We start from the raw sequence: 8113 nt of genomic DNA on the forward strand, positions 1-8113 counted from the left end.
GGTAGAACTCTCACAGGTGTGGGATGGGATCCTGCATTGGATCCTGAATCAGAAAGAAAAGGAAAAACCATCAGTGGGAAAACTGTTGAAATGTGAATAAAGTCTGTTGTTTAGTTTCGTTTGGTTAATAGTATGGTGCCAATGTTAACAGTAATATACTTATGTTAATTCCCGGGTTTTAATAATTACTGTAGGATGATGTAAGACGTTAACATAAGGGGAAATTGGTGAAAGGTATAAAGGAATCTCTGATATTCCGCAACACATAATTTGTATAAATTAAACATACACAAAAGAATACTACACATGCACACATACATGTATATATTTAAAGATACATGACACAAATAAAAGTAAATATATAGAAAGTACATTGGAAGAACTCATTTTAAATATACAATAGTAACCGTATATATGACAGAGAAGGAAATCGGATTGAGGTGGAAATGAAGGGGAAAATTGTAAAATAACCTTTAAAGGGCCCCAATATTCTATTCCTGTATGTCGATCCTATAGACATACTTACACATTTCTGAAATTATATGGATATACACATACATACAAAATTATACATACACTCCCCCAACCACACACCCAAAGCATTTTTTTATAAATCACAAAAAAAAAGCAGCCTAAATACTTAGGCTATAGGTTAAGAGTTCGACCGCATGCATCATAGTCCAGTCACATGGCGAAATATTATGTAGCCATTAAACAGAATGGAGTCGCTCTATCGGTGAGGCTATGGAATAAGCTCGGAAATACATTTTTAAATGAAAAAAGCAAGAAGCGAGACGGTGCGTCATCAGAAGGGCAAGCGTGTGTGCACACATGTGCTCGTTTGTTGCCTGTGCATGGACTCTGGCTCTCAAAGGAGACGCACAGAAAACGATCCCAGAGGGACCTGGGGAAGGGAGGGTGCGGTGGCATCTTCTGAACCTTTTAAATTTGCTACCAGGTTCGCGTATTGAGGACATAGATACATAAATAATTTTCGCTAAGCGTCCGCTTGCACAAACCGATGACGAAAGCATGGATAAGGGCACGACGTCTGTTCCGTCGTGCGCCCTGAGGCTTCTCAGAATAAATCCCAAGGCTCGGTGACAGCAGGCAGAAGCTAATAAAGGTCGAAACCCCTTTAAAGAGCTCAGACTCTGGGGCCCCATCCCCTGCTCGGATTAGCTCTGGGACCTTGCGGGGATGCGCCACGCTTCTCTGAGCCTCGGTTTCCCCGTCTGTGAAACGGAGACAATAACGTCACCCCCCGAGCAGCGGTCTCGGGTGGATGAAATGAGATCGCGCGCATGCGGCTTTAAGAGCTGTCCGGGCAGCCAGCACACCCCTAGCGACGCTGCGTCTTGTTCTTTTTACCGCCTCTGAGTATTTCAACATAGACGACTCCAGGAATCCAAAGCTTTGAGCGTTAGAAGAAAGGAAAAAACGTATGCTTAATTCCAGAGATTGTTCAAGAATCCGCCTTTGACGGGGCCGCCCCCCGGCTTTGTCTCCGCCTCCCTCAAATAAAGAACTGGAGACTCTGGGTTTCTGCAGGCTGCACAAGTTATCCAAGGCCCCCGGGCCAGGGCAAACCTGGGCCATTTATTCTCCCCCTTTCAGTCTGTTCCTGTGTTTATACTACCCTGTTTAGTTTAATGCACATCCCAAGATTACTCCTAATACACATCCTCAGAAATGTTTATGGAAATTCTTTATAAGCAAACGACTTTATTTCCCTTGAGTAGCTGCAGATACAAAGCAGTGGTCACTTTTTTTTTTTTTTTTATTGACAGGCTTAAACACCTCGCAATGCCCCTGACCCCCACCCTGAGTGGATCTGTGACGGCGGCCCACCCACGCGTCCATCGTGGGATAGATACTGCGGTTTCTAAGGAGCCAATGCTTGCCCCGTCTGGGTCTGCCCTGGATCCCCAGCCCCTAGCCATCTTTCCAAAGGAGGACTCGACAGCTGGTTCTCTCCTCTGCTGGTGGTTTTGTTCAGGTGGGGGGAGGAGGAGGAGGGAGAAGAGAAGCGCTTATCATTTCGGCTTGGTTTCCCCGTCCCCCACCCACACAGAAACTCAGTGCCGGTTAAGTGCCAGGCAGTGTTGGGGTTCAGCAGTGAAAAGGGAATTCTCCGCCGTCAGAGAGCGCATTGGCGGCTCATTCTGAGATTTAACTGGTAAGGATGGAAAGGAGAGAATGGGTTGAGAATATGAAATGTCCTTGGAGGGAAGGCGATCAGGTTCACTGATGGAGTTAAGCGGGGAGCATGACACCAGAGGGGTCAGGCATGTCTTAGGCAACTGAGTTGTTGGGGTGCCATTTTCCGTAATGGTATGATTGGAAAGGGAGCCCATTGGACTGGGGAAATTTGAGATGCCTACAAACTTTCTGATGGAGATGGCACGTAGCCGTATGACACCTTAGCACTAATAGTAATAAAAGCCTACGTTTATTCACTATTTGTCACATCCTTGGCACTTTTTAAGCATTCTCCCCCACACCGTTTCACAGCATCTTCGCCATCATCCTGCCAAGCAATTATGGCAATAGCATCTCCATTTTGGGGGGATGATGAAATAGATGCAAGGAACAGTTTAAATAATTTGTCCAAGATGACCCAGGCTGGATTCGAACTCCTGTATGTTGGACCCTGTTATGGGCTAAATTATGTCCCCTCAAATAAAGATATGCTGTAGCCCTCCCTCCAGTACGACAGAATGCAACCCTGTCTGGAAGTAGAGTCTTTACTGGAGTGACGAAGTTAAAACGAGGTCATCTGGGCAGGCCCTGATCCACTATGACCCATGTCCTTTGGGGGAAATTTAGACAGAGACAGACATGAGCGAGGGAAACCAATGGAAAGAGACAGAAGGAGAAGGCAGCTGTCTCCACGCCAAGGAGAGAGGACGGAGACAGATGCTCCCCCAGAGCCTCTCAAGGAGCAGACCCTGACGACACCGTGATCTTGGACTTCTGGCCTCCATAACTGTGATGCAATACAAGTCTGTCGTTTCAGCTGCCCAGTTGGCCACGGCAGCCCCAGAACACTTGAATGCCAGTACTCTGAACTGCCAGCCATGTTCCCCCTGTGTCAGGATTTCGTACTGAGCTGCCTGTCTTCTGTGCTAAAATAGATGTTTTTCCGGACAGTCAAAATCACTCAGAGCTTGCATCTCTAGTACCTCGGAGGTAAAAGGCAGCTCATAGATAGTAAATACTTGTTCTTTGGCTACAACTTTGAGTCTATAAGGGTTACTTTCCCACTGGGACAGGGTGCCACTGCAATATAAAGGCTCAAGCTCCTGTAAGATGTTGATCTCTAAACCATAATGTGATACTAGTAAGTGGGTCCATTCAGGACAAAAGTTGAAGGTCCAAACGGGGTAACTGAGGAGAGTTTAATAAAGGGGTGTTGACAAAGGTACAGGCAGGGTGGAGAGAAATCAGTAACGGTGGTGAGGCACCCTGGGGCTACCAACCTCAGGGTGCCCTTACCTCCCCTAGACCTGAAAAGGCAACAGGAGGGAGTGGTTATTAGGGCCTGGAAAGAGCTGTGGGAGTGGCCCACCCCACAGAGGCCGTGTCCCTGTCAAACCATGGCTGGCCAGGGAGTCAATACCCCAACCTCATTCTCTCCTGACCTCACATCTCCAGTCCCTACTCCCTATTGCCTGAAGCCAACAGAATCCCAGATGTCACAGGAGCCAGCGAATGTCGTCCCCACAGGTCAGGCTCCTTAAAAAGGGCAGGGAAGGGAAAATGGACAGTGACTCCGGAAGGGCAAATAGAATATTCTGCACACGCAGATGTCCACAGAGCTAACATTGGCAAGTCGACAGACCTCCATTTCTTGAAAATCACCCTATCCCTGCTGGTTATTTATGTTGCTACCCTTTCTGCAAGAACCACATAAAATATTTTACATGCTTTTAAAACTCATAAATGTAATGAAGCCAAGATGTTTCAGCAAATGTGCCTGACAGACAAATCCTGGTGAAGATCCGCTCTTAGCTGACGTCAGGACCAAAGGCACATCTCATGACCCGCAGAGCATCTGACATGGAAGCCAATAAATTCATCCCCTGACCCATTCGAATCTCAAGACGTCCAAGTTGGCATTGGATCTTGAGAACATATCTATTTCTTCATTCACTGCCTGCCGTCCATCTCTTACGAGTATTTACTGCTCTTTAAAAACTGAATTTGACCAGTTGGAAACACTTCAGTGAAGAGAGATTCCTACGCTTTGGGCATTCTGCATACAATCTCCGATCTAAGCATCCTGAGACCTGAATAAAAAGGCGTGCTTCTGAAAATCTCTAGGGACTCAGTGTAAAAATCTCTAAGAGCTTAGCACAAAGCCTAGCAGATGAAGAGTAGCTAATTTGAGTACATGCCGTATGTCAAGCATGGTTCTAGCCTTATACATGTAATAATCACATTCATCCTTCTAACAGGTGTATAATGCATGTGTTATTGTCCCCATTTTACAGGTGGGTAAGTGAGGCCCAGAGGGAGCCGAACCAACTTAACTGGGGCCACACAGCTGGCAGGTCGAGTCTAGACAGATTCCAGAGAGTATTCTTAATTTCTATGTAATACTACATCAATAAATGAAGGGTATGCTTGGAAAACTAGGTTAGGGCATAGCATATGTGGACTGCATAGGACCGGGCGGTCGATAAATGGGTACTGATGGTGAATTTTGAACCTCAGTCTTCAGATCTAGAGCTCAGTCTGGTGCAGGTTCTGATGCATGAATATGCCCAACGGCCATAGCTTGGGGTACCTACTAAGTGACTGGCTCTCTACCAGGCACTGGGGATGCAAGATTAGGCATAAAAGTAGATAGTAGGTGGCATCTGCAGTCTGGGGAAGGAGAGAGATCTTGGTCGAATAACCTCTCGAATAAAACAAAATCGTACCCGTGATCAGTGCTAGGGGAGAGGAGGGCCAGGTGTGAGGGAACCTGACCTCATCAGGGAAGAAGAGGGGACAGGACTGGAGACCAGATCCTTGAGCCAGGGCTCAAGTTGGAGTCATCAGCAAGATTGGGGAAGGTCGAGTGTTTGGGCAAGGAGGTGCAAAACCCCTGCGTTTTGGGAGGTCTCAAAAAAAGCTGCTGGAGACGTGGAGGCTGAAAGTGAGGAGGTCATGAAAATGTGACGAGAGCTGTGACTTCCTGCCCTCCAAGAAGAATATGGAGGTTTGCACAAAATTTGTTACAGGCAGCAAAGGGTTCACGGCCCCTATCCCCAGACCTGGGACCTCAGGTTAAAAATCGGCTGCCTTAAAGAAGAGTTTCATTTACACATGTAAAGGGATCAAAAGCTTTGATGAAGAAATGATTATCACAATAACTGGTGATATTAAGTCACCGAATGAATTGAGCAATAAACTTCCAAGCCTGCAGTTGAGATTTTTTTCCAGCCACACCCAACAGACCTCAAGCAGAAACAGTAAAGGAATAAAATACTAGAGAGCAGGGAGGAGACGGAAATAATCTGGAGAATATTGGAATATCAGCATAACAAAGGGGTCTCAGAGTCCTGAAATCCTCAAAAGAGATTTTTTTCCCCCACCTTGGGACACACCTAAAGCTCCACCTTGGGACACGGGTCCTTGATTTTCTGTCTCAGAAACCAGGCCTTAGGCTTTAGATGATGCCTTAAAGCAAAGGCAGGACTTCTGCATTTGCTATTGTGGATGCATCTGAGTATGCATCTTAGAGCCTGTTTCCCACCTGTAAAATGGTGGACTAGGAGGTACCGCCCACCCTCTTCTTCTTTCTCATTTATTCTAGTATTTTCTGACATTTCCACCAAACTAGCCACCGTGAGTTCTCACCCCTCCTTGTCTGGCTTGCAGAGTCTTCCTTTTGAACAACACTCTTGTCAAGACCCTCACAAACTTCCTTGCCCCAAATTAAATTCGTTCTTCACTTTCGCCCTACCTCGTGCCACACGTCCTCAAATATCTGACTGGCCGCTTGTCCCCACCCCCATCCCTACACTCCAAGTCTCGATCTCATTCACTTCGCCACGCAGGAAGGGGACTCCATCAGAAGGGGACCACCCCCACGTGCCCGACGGAATAGATCCGCTTGCTTATTCCTAGATCCATTCATTCACTCACAAACGATTCTCGAGCGTCTGCTACCTGCTCAACGCTATACGAGGAGGTGGGAATACAGCCCTGAGTAAACGGGACGAAGACGTGGAGCTTAAGCCCTAAGGACGGGGAGAGGGAATGAGGGAATACATGCAGAAGACGCACCCCGGAGCTGGGTGACGCCGCGCAGGCCCAGCGGAGCAGGACCAGGGCGTGCAGTACCGTAACGAGAACCTGCATGCGGGAGGGCGCCGTCAACCAAGGGGCGGTCAGGGAAGGTGTCTGGAAAGGGGACGTGAGTGCATGGACCAGAGGAAGCAGAGACTGAGCTGTGTGGATCTCTGCTTTCCTTCTGAATCGTACCCTTCTGCCAGGATTTCAAATCTCTCCTGCCTCTAAACAAACAAACAAAAACAAACCCCTCTGGCCTCCGACTCCCCTCCAGCTACTGTCCCATCTCTTTCCCTACCTGCTTCACTTATCGAAAGGCCCGAGCCTTCTTGCCCTCATCCCCCCTCACTCCAGCCTCCCCGGTCCACGGAAATGGTCCCTTCACGTGCCACCGAGAGCTCTCCCTGGCCTCCCAGACCTTAATCTCTACATCCAACGGGCATGTTCTCCAGCCCTTATCTCAGTCTCGTGCAGCATCAGGACACAGACGAGTGCAGGCAAGCCCTTCCAGAGAGAGCCCCTCCGTTAACCGTACCTCGCCCCCTGCGCTCGGCCTGCTTTCTCTGGCCACTGCCTGAAGCGCCATCCGATGCCCAGTGCTCCCCAGGGAGGTACCTTGTCCCTACCTACTGAATACTTTCTCCCGGGGCAGTTCTCTGCTCCTGCAGTTGCAAAACCATCTTTAAACCAGTGTCTCCCCGAGTTCTTTCTCCACCTCAGACTTTTAAGGTCCATTCTCAAAAAAATAAAACAAAAACAAACAAACAAAAAACCCCACGGGGTTCCCTGTGGGGAGGCAAGCCCAACTCGGGTAGCCTCCTCTTCCAGGCACTCTCTGACTATCTTACCTTGTTGATTCCCTTCAAGACTCAAGTAACAATCTATACTTATTGTATTTGGGTGTTGATGACTTGTTTATAGTCTGTCTTTCCCGCCGGGCTAGGAGTTCCAAGGACAGGCCTTTCGTTGCTGAATCTCGGGGCCTAGAGCCTGGCCCATCCCGTGGGTGGCGTGAAGAAGCAAATGGATGACCGGCAGTCAGACAAGCTCATACGAAGCCTGGATTTATTGCCTCCAAGGTGTGAGTCCTGGGACTGGTCACAGCTTTTCCCATCCTCAGTTTCTTCATCTGTATAATGGGAAAAATAATATCCATTTCTGAAAATCGTGAGGGCAATTACATAAGGTTCCCAGCACAGTGTCTCAAATTTAATTGGAACTCAGTAAAGACTGTTCTTGCCCAATAAACTCTTTTCAGAGGACCAGCCTTCCAGAATCTTCTCCCCCACCCCCGACCACATTCAGTTCTTTTATATTCGCCATAAAAATATTCCAGAGGTACACAGGGCTTTCTGCGTAGCTATGGAATTTTCTGTCAGGGGTCAGATACGGAGGACAATGGTGGATTTGCTCAGATTCAGTGAGCATTCCCCGAGTTTATGCTGACCTAATCAACATTTCTGAAACTGAACTCGCTGTTTCTGACTCCTCCCCTCTTGATATGCTTTCTGTCCCCATGAAAGATGTCATCAGTTTCAACCACCCCCCATCCCCTCGCCCATCTTCCTTCCCACTCTTTCGTTCATTCACTCATTCAGTCAATCGCTAATATTTATTTAATATATTTTGGTGACACCTCTGGGCTGTTCTTAGGTCCTATAAATTAGGTGCCAATGACAATAATGATGACATCGATAACAACTGACATTTACTGAGCATTTCCTCTACTGAGAGATATTTGAATATAGTCCAGAGGTCAGCAAACTTTTTCTGTAATAGGAATATTTTGGGGTTTGAGGACTAAGAGACAAAACTGAGGCCCTTGTGT

The sequence above is a fragment of the Pteropus vampyrus genome, unplaced genomic scaffold (genome assembly GCF_000151845.1).
Source record: "Pteropus vampyrus isolate Shadow unplaced genomic scaffold, Pvam_2.0 Scaffold117, whole genome shotgun sequence".
Classification (NCBI taxonomy): Eukaryota; Metazoa; Chordata; class Mammalia; order Chiroptera; family Pteropodidae; genus Pteropus; species Pteropus vampyrus.